At 49.0% G+C, this 12,059-nt stretch overlaps 1 protein-coding gene across 3 annotated transcripts in view; it reads right to left on the bottom strand.

Moving 5' to 3' along the window:
• LOC101701163 (uncharacterized) overlaps positions 1-12,059 on the bottom strand; it is a 44,998-nt gene that overhangs the window by 17,708 nt on the left and 15,231 nt on the right. For all 3 annotated transcript variants that reach the window (XR_015448400.1, XR_015448401.1, XM_087204046.1), the window contains exons 4-9: positions 8,264-8,415; positions 4,240-4,475; positions 3,832-3,916; positions 2,958-3,045; positions 2,334-2,548; positions 296-454 (exon numbers count right to left, since the gene is read on the bottom strand). The gene's annotated coding sequence lies outside the window, so the exon portion shown is untranslated. The remainder of the gene's footprint in view (positions 1-295; positions 455-2,333; positions 2,549-2,957; positions 3,046-3,831; positions 3,917-4,239; positions 4,476-8,263; positions 8,416-12,059) is intronic.

Here is a 12,059-nt window from a genome sequence, read left to right as displayed (position 1 = left end):
ATCTCCAAGCTCTCAAACTCAACTAGGACTCCTGGCTCCTGGAGGGTCAGCGTGAAGAGCAGAGGCATCTGGTGCAGCACACAGAATGGAACAGATTATAGAGAAACTCCCAGAACCCTTGAGCCTTCTTCAATTAAATGCTCTCAAAGCAACGTCAACAGTAACAAGAGCCACCAACCCAATAATCTTGCTTCTCTCTGGCCACCATCTCAGCTGACCAGTTGGCCTCCATGTAGCTCTGCAGAGTGCTGTCCCCAGAGGAATCCAGGTCCAGTCCTCATAGAAGGATACATACCCCATGGGACCACGCAGGCCAAGGCACCTGGGACTCGCTGACCTCCATGCCATGGACGCCAGTGTTGGTGTTGATCAGGATGATGATGACCTGCAGCTGGATGCCCAAGATCTGCCATGTGGCTGTGTGCAGCAGCATCAGGTAGGACAGCACCACCAGCTGGAGGGGAGAGGTGGCCACTGGGGTGGTGGTCAGGGTCGGCTGGCAGGGAACCTGCCCATCTGTCCCAGTCCTGATGTGAGCTGTGCTGTTTTCTACCTGGACCATATATAGGGAGATGCAGGAGAGAAAGCTACCGCATAGACCTGTGCCTGAGCAACAGCCAGTCTCAGAATACAGGAGCGGCAGACCTGGAGCTGACTGATTGGGTAGAGGTCCGAGCATGAGAAGGAACTGGGAAGCCCTGTTGCTGCACCTCACCTAACCCCTCAGGGGCCCCTGAGGCCCTGGGAACCACTGTCAACCTCTAGTCCTGGAGCAGCTGCTTCCCAGCTGTGTGACTCTGGAACAGCTGTATAACCTCTGAGCCTGGGTCTCCTCATCTGCCACGTGGCTGGGTAAAGTCTGTCTCAACTGAAGGTTGAGGAGTGGAGAGAGGTAACAAAAACAAAAACATTTTTTTCTATTTTTAGGTACATGTCATTCTAAAGATTTTCCAAGGCACGTACAGTGGTGCACACCTGTCATCCCAGTACTCCAGGAGATTGAGACAGGAGGATGGCAAGTTCCAGCCCAGCCAGGGCCACTTAGCAACTCAGTGAGATCCTGTCTCAAAATAAAAAATAATTTACAAAAGCGGATGGGGTTGGAATGCAGCTTAGTGCAAAGGCCACGGGCTCACTCCCTGGGACTGCAAAAGGAGAAGATTCTCCAGTTAAAATCCTGATAAATGGTGAGAAATACTGAGAAACCTGGGCACCATAGCTCACTTAAAGTGACAAAACAGGTCAATTACTTCACCTCCCTGGCTTGAGTGTCACCTTCAGAACGTGGCTAGCTCTAGCTCGGTGGGATACCACAAAGGCAAAGGCAGGTCAAAGCTGACTGAAAACTTCAAGATCCTAATCACCCAGGGCTCTTCCTATTTGTACACAAATGGATGCAGCATTAGCCTCACCTCATGGCACACAGGGCAGGGGACAGACACGAGATGGCTGTGAGGAGGGGAAGTGCTCCTTTGTTTCTCTGGGAGCACCCACCCAGTTTAGGGTCACACACTGATGAGTCGCCCTCCAGCCCTTCAGAGTCGGAGAGCTCCAGTTTTCCTGCAGTTTAGGGCTCACACTGCTCTGTGTCTTTTAAAACCCACTACAGGACCGGGGATTTAGCTCAGTGGTTCTGCCACCTGCCTCGAAAGCACAAGGTCCCAAGTTTGATCCCCTGTACCAAAAAAAACCCACTACATGTTTTCCTGATTTACACTTGGTTCTCCATAAGTGAAAAATGACTCATGCTAAGGAAGTAGCAAGAAAATATTTAAATCATGCCTACCCAATACTAATGTAGCTTTTGAACCTTTTGTACGTTTTGTGGTGTTGGGGGAACCCAGAACCTTGCATATGCCAGGCAAACACACTTCCTTAAGCTGCAGCCCTAGCTCCTAAGCTACCATTTTTAAGCTGTCAAACTAGCACCTCTTCCTGTTAAATGCACAGCAGGTCTATGACACTGTCACGTGGGGCAGCAGGTGTATAAGTCGGGACAGTCATCCTGAAAAGCCACCCACAGTGTTCTGTGTGCAGAGCTCAGCTCCTGCACCAGTGACTTCCCACTGTGCTTTCCTAGAATGCATCTTTTCCTAGCTCCTATCTGCTGTCCCCCAATAATGCCAGTTGGCCTTGCAGCCCAGAGCCTCCAAGGAACTACAGCCTCCTCCAACCCCATCTTCCAGGAGAGAATGCCATGGGCCACCATCAGTACGCAGTGTGGCCATCAGTTGTCTACATGGTGGGGGGGGGTCTTCACAGATTAAAGAGTAACAGGACCCTTTCATGAACAAGAGCTCCTCCCCACCCCCACCTCAACCCCCAGTACTCACCTGGGCCTCAGGGATGGTGAGCCAGCTCCTGTAATAGAAGCAGGCCTGGGCCTCCTTCCAAAGGGACACCAGCTGCTCCACGTTCTTTGCTTCCACCAGGATCTCGTCTGGAAGCAGCTGTACTTGCTTGTGGTTGTAGAAGGGAGAGGCGGCCCTGCTGTAGCCCTCCTGTGGCTGTCTCTTCGGCTTGTCTTCTTCAGCTCTGCTCTTCCTTTCTGCAGGTGGTACAGGGCCATGAGCAAAGGCAGAAAGAACCTCGAGTGTCCCAGGAACCAAGGGAGGGCTTGGTGACATGGAGACCCTTTCCCACAGGGTCAGTCTTAAGGACCCTCCAAGTTGCGCTGAAGCAGTGTCATCAGGTCACTCTGGGATGTTACTTCATGTTCTCCATAAACCACCTGTAAATCCATCTCCAAGCCAGGGACTGGGCTCTAAAATGGCCCAGACATTCAGAGATGTCTTCCTTTCTCGGGAGAAGACAAGACCTGCTTTGTCATTATTTGTATTAAGACCCTATGGTCTCAATCTCCCACATCCTGATCTAAGCCCACTGCAGCCCTTCTGAGACTTCCCTCTGTCCCCTGCTCCAGCACTCCCACAGCCACACCCAGTCCTGATGCCTACCGTCTTAGCTTCTCTGTATCTCCACACAGTGGCCGGTGATGAGCTGCAAAGAACCCAGGCTTCTCATATCTTTGTTCACACAGAAGTTCTATAAGCCAAGAGGAAGAGATAAAGAAATGGTGTGGGCTAAATGACACGCAAGCCATCCAGACCCACCCAGCCCACCTCTCCTCCTCCTTCCAAGGAGCAGCAGGCCAGGGATGGGCTGTGCTCCCACAGCTCAGCCACCTCAGCCCCACTGTCTTTCCACACCTGGACCAGAAGACACAGGTGCAGGGGAGGGGACAAGAGGGCACCCAGGCTGGGACACCTGACTGCTCCTCACCTGCTAGGAGCCAAGAGACCAGCCAGGTTTCCTTGCCAAAAGGGCTCTTCCACATTTCCTGCACAAACTGGGTCATCTGGGAATGCATCTGGCTTCAGTAGTCAATCTTCTCAGAGCAGATGAAGGGGAAGTCAAAGAGGGGATGCTAACAGCCCCAAATGCTCTCTGTACATCAAGTATCAAGGGCCTGAGGGAACAAGGAAGGTGGCTGCAAATGCAGATCCCTAGTGACATGCCATTGCCTTGTATCAGATGGCACCAAAGGAAGCCACCCATGCAACTGTGCCTTCAGCCAGGGTTTAGGATCTTGGGAAGGCAGTGTCCCTGCTGCTGTGTCTTCATGTGGCAGGCCCTCACTGTCGGGGAGCAGCATGGAGGCATGCATCTCCCATGCATCTCCCACAGCAAGAAACGAAGTGTGAGCTGGACACTCCCTCTCCTCAGGGATTTCAGAGCAAGGACAGGAAAAGAGAAAAATGTTGCATGACTGTGTGTGCGTGCGTGTGGAGAGCAGCCCCACACAGAAGGATCTAGGCCTTAGCATCTTACCTTTGTGACGTGTTCCTCTTCCAGGTCTTCCTCATCCTCATCCACCCTGAGGGCCTGCTGCAGCTACTCTTCTCACTTCTTTCTCCTGGGGGGGAACACAGCAGTGAGGAGACTCCTGCAGGGACCCTGCCATCCTCTAGAGCAATGAGGGTTGCAGGAGTCCCTCTGAACCTCAAGCTGGCAAGTCAGCCTTGCTGCCTGGGGCAGGAAGTCTGCATCCCTTCCTGGGCCACAGCCTGGTCAGACTCCTCCCTCCATTGCATCCAGGGCCCGGACCCATCACCAAGGCCAACCATGGGTACACAGTGCATGGGGAGTGGTGCCCAGAGAAGGACAGGTGACCACGGCTCAGAAGGATGCAGAGATGACTCTGAATCCACTGACTCGAGGATGCTACCCAGCCCTCACCTTCACTCGCTCTGCCAGGTCCCTTCCTTCCTTCCTCTGCACAAACTGGGTGACCCAGTCTGGCTCTTGTGTAGGTCTCAGGGTGGTGGAGGATGCTTGGCAGGAAGACAAGTCTGCCCCTCAGGCGAGGGGCTGGCTTCAGGTTCAAGGAGACAGTGGGCCTCTTCTTGCTGTTTCTTCTGCTCAAAGTCATGGAGCCAGGACAGGGCCCTGCAGATGTGACTTAAGGACTTTCCCTGTGGGGAGAAAAATGGCCTTCAGAAACAGAGGGCACTGAACTAACCATGCCAAATGTCTCACCTCTTTCACTTGTGGTACTGCCCATGGCCTTGTTCATTCCAGGCAAGTGCTCTACCACTGAGCTGTATCCTCAAACCTTTTTATTTTTCTATTTTTAATTCTGAAACAGGGTCTTGATAATTTACCAGGCTGGACTCGCCCCTTTGTCACACCTGCCTCAGCCTTGCAAGTAGCTGAAATTACAGGACTTTCCCCACTTCAGTAAGCTCTGGCTTTAACTAGAGGATGCTGTAAGACTGTCTAGGAAAGGAGTGGACATATGATAGCCAGGGCAAACAGGAAAAGGAAAGAAACAAATACTGGGGCCAAGCAGCAGGAAACAGCTCTGTTTCAATTATGCAGCTCACCCTTCCAAGAATTTAAAGTTGTTTGATGGGTTATATACAAATACTGCATGGCAACAATTAGTGACAAGGAATTAGATTAACAGCCCCACCAGAAGAATTAAGACACATATCCTTGTAATATGAGGTCTTTAACTCTTTTGGGAAGATACCTAGAAGGGGACTAGCTGAGTCAAATGGAATTTCCAGTTTCAGTTTTCTGAGGAGTCTCTACACTAATTTCTGCTGTGGTTGTACTTGTTTACATTCCCACCAACAGTGGAGAAGGGTTCCTTTTGGCCCATAGACTCACTAGGATTTGTTGTTTGATTTCTTGATGGTCAACCTTTCTGGAGAAAGATGGAACTCTGTATTGCTCTATTTGGCATTTCTCTAACAGTCAGTGATATAGAACGATTTTCATGTATTTATTGGCCACTTTTACTTCTTCTTTTGAGAAGTATCTATTTGTTTCAGTTATATATGCCTACTTTATAGCAGCACAGTTCATAATAGCTAAATCTTGGAAGTGGCCTATATGTCCATCAACAGATGAATGGATAAAGAAAATGCAGTCTTTACACACAATGGAGTACTACTCTGCCATGAAGGATAAACAAGTCATTTCTAGGAAAATGGATGCACTTTGAGATCATAATGTTAAGTGAAATAAATCAGACACACACGCTTAAATATCACATGGTTTCTCATGAGAAACCCAGCATATAAAGAGAAAGTTAAAAGGCAGAAAATAGGAAATAGTGAGACACATCTTTTGCCAATGGGAAGAGGACCAGGAGATGGAGGGAGGAGAAACAGTGGGGATGGGGAGGGGAAGGGGATGGAAAAAGAATTACGATGTGTTATGTCAATGCACCAACTCCCCAAGGGGAAGGGAATCAGTATGTATGGCAAACGTGGACTAATAAAAACAAAATTGGACAACAAAGAATTCAGGCCAGAAAATGCACAAGTTCACAGAGTTACCAAGGGCCAGCCACAGCTGACTCTAAGCTTTAAAGCAACTGATGTGCAGACACAACATAATCGGTCCTAGTGTTTCAGATTTTGTTCATTTTTTCCCCCAAAGCCAGCCAACTGCTTTGGAAATGTGATTTAAATATCAGAATTTCCTTTGTGGCCCTTGCTACATGCTGAAATGAATCCCCTCAAAGTTGCCATGTGGAAGTCCTTGCTCTGTGGCTCAGAATGTGACCTTATTTGGAGACAGGATCACTGTAGATGTAATTAGTGTACATGAGACTGGGGGGCCCTACTCCTTCCCAAGGACAGGAGTCCTCATGAAAGGGGGGAGTCAAGATGCAGGTGAGTACAGGAGCAAGGTGCGATGATGACATAGAGGGCAAAGACACCCTCCCCCACTGGGAGACAGGGAGGACATGGGCAGACCCTTCCCTCATGGCTCTCAGAAGGTCCAGCCCTGCTGCCATCTTGCTGTAACCTCCAGAAGTTTGTGACAACAGCTTTCTGCTATGTAGGTGCCTCAAGTGTGGGCTGTGTAATGGAACCCGAGGGTGTTGGCATGGACTGAGTCCCACAGGCTGCTGCTCCTGTCCCTCCTGGTCAGCTCAGGCCCCCACCCTTTCTGTCCAGGGAACCAGCTCCCAGAGACACTGACATCTCAGAGCATCCAAAGAAGGTTCCGAGCCTCCTCCAAGCTCAATGCAGTGTGGGGAGAAGGTGCCCTGTGTGGAGCTCAGAGGAAGTGGTGCAGAGCAGAGGCTAAGCCTTTGGATGCCACGGCTGTGCTGCCTGGGCTACATTCTGGCTCCTCTGCTTGCCAGCTCTGGGACTCTCAGATGACTTCTTAATGCTTGCTGCCACAGATGTATTCATAAAGGGGGTGAAGGAGTCTGCCTTCCTCACACAGCGGTGCAAGCATTAAATTAGTTAAGGCATCAAGGTGAATGCCTGCTGTGGGATACAAAGAATACCCAGTCCATAATAAGTAAGCAACTGGAGCTGGAGGTATATATATATATACATATCATGGAATAAAATTATCATCCGGATAAGTGGAAGCTATCAGCTTCCATCAGACCATGAAAGGCCCTGTACCAGAATACACTGCTGCTGAGTGGTCAGATTACACAGCCTCAGAAAAGCCTCATATCCACCATTTCCCTCAGCTTCTGAGAGACACTGAATTGTAACAGACATCTCTGCCCAGTATTAGCAGACTCTGGTTAATTGCAACCCAGTCTTAGCACCCTTTGATCTCTCCCAGCAAGACAAGCAGTGCTTTCCCCCTTCACATCCTTGTTTGCATATAGGTATCCCTGCCTGCATATCAGATATTACTGGTTGCATATCACCCATTGCCAGATGCTTCCAGCCAGATGTTTCCAGATGCTTCACATTGTGCTGTTTGATGTCTTGAAAGCATACCTTTCTTTCCCACACTTGTAGTCAGTGGCATCTCATGCAGCACCCCAGACACCAGGCTATAAATCTCAGCCCAGACAAGGAAATTCATTCATTTTCCCAACACCTCCTGGGTGTGGAGAAATTGGGCTTGGGGCTAGGCATGTTCAGGTGCAGGAAAACTTGGAAAGTACCCAGAGGAAAGAGTGTAACATACACTTGGAAGAACAGCACATGCTTTGGTAAAGTCCAGGTTGTGACACTCCCAGCACTGCAGCACCATACAGGGCACTGCAGGCACCAAGATGCCAACTCTGGCTGCTGCGACCATGGAAGGCTTTAGCAAGTGGCTCATAGGTTAAACAGGCATCTCAGGCAGCTGTGGGGCGGGGGGGTGCATCTGAAGCAGGCAGATTAATAAATGTCACTCAAGAATGTAAAATGGCATGGAACCTCCTTGGTATGTCTTAAAAGACCCAGAACACAAAGGGGAACCAAGTCACAGGGGCAGGTTTCCACAGGAAGGAACACACACAATGAGGCCATGAAACCAAGGGGTCAACATATAAGGGCTGGGTAGAGGGAGGGCACATGTGTAGGGAGCAGATGACAGGGATGGAAATGCAGAGAGGGAGAAGGGTCTACAGGGTAAAGAAGGCAGGATCAACACTGCTCTGCCACATTCTCTGGCATAACCCACTAAAACAGGATCAAATCAAGACATTCACACTCACAAAAACATAAAAAGCAGGAGGGAAAATAACAAGCTCAAGAAGAAGCAGAGAGACAGAGAATTGGACCTAGGTTAGCAGAGTAAGGATCCCAAAGCCCAAGGGCCTCAGAGGTCTCCAAGTGAGGTTCTGGAGGGTCCAAACCAGGCAGGGCTGTGGCTGGCACTACAAGCAGAGGGATGTCATGAAATTCTTATTGAGAATGATTTGCTGTGGGAGCTCAGTCAAGAGAGCTCAGAAAGGTAAACTGAGGGACTGTGCTGCCCAACTTTCAGCCATGAATGCCTGTGGAGGTGAGGAGTGGAAGCCAGCAAGACTGCCTTCAAGTTTTCAGACACTGCCCCATGTCAAGCAGATTCACCATGCCAATGGAACTCTCGAATATCCTGATCTTGCCAGCCTCCAATACCTGGTACAGCTGTGCCATGAATTTTGTTCTGGATGGAGAAGAGTGGGAAAGGAAAAGGGAAATGGATACCACAGACTTCTTGGGTTTTATCAGCCATGGTTCTAGGGGAAAAATTGAAGAAATGTGCTACTTCTCTGACAAGCAGTGAAATGGTACCTAATGGTCTCCTCACTGGTCATAGATGTGCCCTTGGGTTGTACATCTTACAGCAAGCAGAGACTATATTCTCTGCATGTGCTGTATACCTGCAGGAGCCCACAGCAGCTTCATGCATCTCATCTAGAGCCTTCATCAGCAGTGGCTACAGCAGGAGGAGGCTAAGAAAGCCCCTGACTCTATCCCTCTGCTCATTACTGCCTAGGTACCTTTTGAATACTTCTGCAGTAGGTTGAGTGCTGCTGGGATCAAGGCTAGGGCTGGCAAATTCCCTGCAGCACTTTTCTCCAAGGCTTCTGCAGGAACTCGCAGACCCAAGCTGCCTATCCTTCTCTTCTGGGGAAGGCCTGTGACACCCTGGCACCAGCAGAGTCACCAGCAAGGCTTGTTCAGAAGGCACAAGTGACATGCACAGCCCCACTTCTTCACAGACACAGGATTTGTCCTTCCTGGACAGCCAAGGGCTCAGAGCAACTTCATTTCAACTTTTTTCTCATGTTCTGAAATTAATTTTCCCTGAGATAGTCTTGCATAACCTTTTCTTCTTTAACTGCCATTTTGGGGACTGGTTCTTCTACCTTGCTTCCCACACCTTGGTTTTTGGAAGTAATTTCTCTGAGATATTTGATAGACCCATCTCTCTCAGTACAAATATTTAAAAGTCAAAAACCCAATTTATTAATATGTATTTATTCTATTAGTCTCTACAATACCGTAAGAGTACAGCTGTTGGATACCAATGCATACAGAAATTAAATAATTACTGGATTTCCAGCTGTGAGATTGTAGAGAATCACCAACACTCTGAGCCAAATCAGAGTCCTTTATTGCCGGTGGTCAAAAGTGGCTTTCGCTCGAAATCTCTGGACCCTAAAAGCAGCTTGGGAGTTTCTTTTAAGTGGCCCTTATAGTTGGGGAAGGGATGGGGTGGGGAGCAAGCAGAATTTTACAGAAGCAGAACTTTGCTAAGTTAGTGGGGGTTAGGGGAAGTTTCACAGTTTAGTTGAAACAAAAATACCACACTAGAGTATGGAATTTTCTGCTCACAAGGTCATAAAGATAACATACAGCTGCTGAGTGCTCTGCTAAACAGGATGCAGTCTGTCATCCATCAGCCAAGGGGACTTCCAAGAAGGGAGAGGGACAGTGATGAGGCACAAAATAGAGTCAGGTTGGCTATCACATTTCCAACTCCTCTCAGCGTGATGTCAAAGCACTGACTCATCCCAAGCCTCCTGAGTGGTTCTCACGTACAGCAGTTTAACAGGAGCTATATGCTGTTTTACAAAGTTAATTATCCAATCAAGAAAACAGGGCCCAATCAGGAGCTTGAGGAAAAGCAGGATGAGGGGACTGGCCAGTCCAGTGATGAGACTGGTCACTGAGGGCCTCCAGTTAAACATGTTGGAGTACCAAGAATTCTGGGTTTCTCTTTGTCTCTGACATCTATCTAGATTTTCTTTGACTTTCTGAAGAGTATTTTGGATCGCAGCAGCCTTATTAGCATAGAAACTGCAGGCTTCTCCCAAGGCAGCACATAGTCCCCCTTGTGACAGGAGCACAAGATCAAGTCCTCAACGATTCTGGAGGACCACTTCAGCCAGCAATCCTACCTGAGTGGTGAGTGTCAACAGCATACTGTAGGCTCCCTAAGTCAGAATCTATTTGTTCTGATAGGGCCTAGAGTCTGAGTTCTCCCCTAGCCAAAGCAACAGTCCCAAGTGCTGTCAAGCCGGCTACTCCCAGCCCCATCAGAACTGGAACCACTAGGGGGGCTGGTCAATTTTGCCTGTACTGCAACCCTGGAGGTCCTATAAGGTCCCATCCCTGTGGTCTTCCGTACACATATACTTGAGGAAAAACTTGAACCAGGATGCATAAAGCTTTAAGTCCTGCAGTTAGTTTAGAAGCACTGACACATCTGGTAAGCCCAAGAGTGCAAGCCAGCCAGGTGCCATTAGGAGCAAAATAAGCCTTTGTGGCCTCCGGGGTCAAAGTCTGGTTGCATACAGCAAGAAAAGGGGACTTACTCATGTCATAAGGGGTTGCCAGGTAGCATTTCTATAAACTTCACCTACTGTCAGAGGGGGAGGAGTTGAGATACATGTTGATGCATTATTTGTGGCCTGGATCTGTTCTAGGGCCCCCATTCCCATGTAATAAGGGGGCTTAGCCTTTAAGCATAATCAACAGTCCTGGCCAAGAGCAGGCTGGGTCAAGTTTAACAAGGTGTGGATAGATCCCAGAATGGAAAGCAGAGGAGGCAGTGGGTGAGTATATTCTGCCTTACTGGGAAAGAAAGGTGAGACAGAGAGGTGGGATTCAAACATGGGGTCCTTTACAGCCATCAGGAGACCTAAGGCTATTGCACTGGCCAGGTCAGTGGTCAGCGCTGGATGGTGAAGATGGTCTCCTGGTCTGTCTGGGGCAGTCATTTAGAATCGAAGGCCCCAGGTACAACCCACTGACCAAATATAGGATCTTGGGTTTATTACCTTTAAGAAGAAAGGATTCCATCCCCCAGTGGCACCCACATGAGGGTTTTGACCTCTCCAGGCAATTAAGTCAGAAGTGCGGTTGGGTCCCCCGGAATAGGAGGCCACAGTTATACAGAGCCAGTAGGGACACTAGTACTGATGACTGGAGGCAGGAGGATATGAAAGGGTCCTGGCCTGGACACATACAGAAAGCCAAGCCCTGCAGTCCTTTTTCCCTTGAGGAATCTCCACAACCCATCTGATCTGATTTCCCACAAGTACCAAACCTATCACATAACCCTGTCTGCGAATGTGGGAACACATGAAACAGTTGGCAAAGATCTAACTTGAAGAGGATCGTGTCTGACCCTGCATGGAAATTCCAAGTTTCATTAAGGATTACCCTTCCAATAGAAAAGGAGGTAAGGAGAAAGGAGTACTTCTCCCCTCAGGATATTCCTCCTTCAGAGCCCAGTCCTGTCATTTCAATGATTATAAGGGCAAGGATCATGATCATTATTGGACTAGTCTTCAAGAGTCTGGCCCTGGTTTGGCTGTCCATTATTTCCCCTGTTTGACACGAGAATGATGAATCCATGCTGAGATTCTGCTGACCTTGAGAGTGAAGGGAGTGCTGAAGATGACAGTGTATGCTCCATTCCACAGCAGGATGAGCCCCTTTCTGGAAGGCCTTGAGGAAGTGTCCCCTGGCTGGAATGGGTGGCAAGGTGCAGAGCTGGGTTGGGGTAAGGTAGCTCGTACTCTGGCATGGACAGAAGCCCATACCTGTTGAAGAGACTGAAGGTATTTTAACAGACTGGTTAGGAAATTCCTCTACCATCTCACTTTTGATTTTGGGGAGCAGGGGAGGGGGCCTTCCAAACATAATCTCATAAGGATTAAACCTGCTTTTAAGGGGTGCATCTCAATCAAAGGATGGCCAGAGGCAACAGGTTGACCCATCTTTCACCAGTTTCCAAGGTCAATTTAATCAAGGCATATTTTAGGGTTTGATTCATCTGTTCCATTTGCCCCAAGC

The sequence above is a fragment of the Heterocephalus glaber genome, unplaced genomic scaffold, assembly GCF_053883595.1.
Source record: "Heterocephalus glaber isolate CG9 unplaced genomic scaffold, H.glaber_assembly_v1.0 deba00001859, whole genome shotgun sequence".
In the NCBI taxonomy this organism is placed as follows: Eukaryota; Metazoa; Chordata; class Mammalia; order Rodentia; family Bathyergidae; genus Heterocephalus; species Heterocephalus glaber.
Note: the sequence above shows the minus strand (reverse complement) of the source record. Positions and strands in the feature narration are given on the sequence as shown.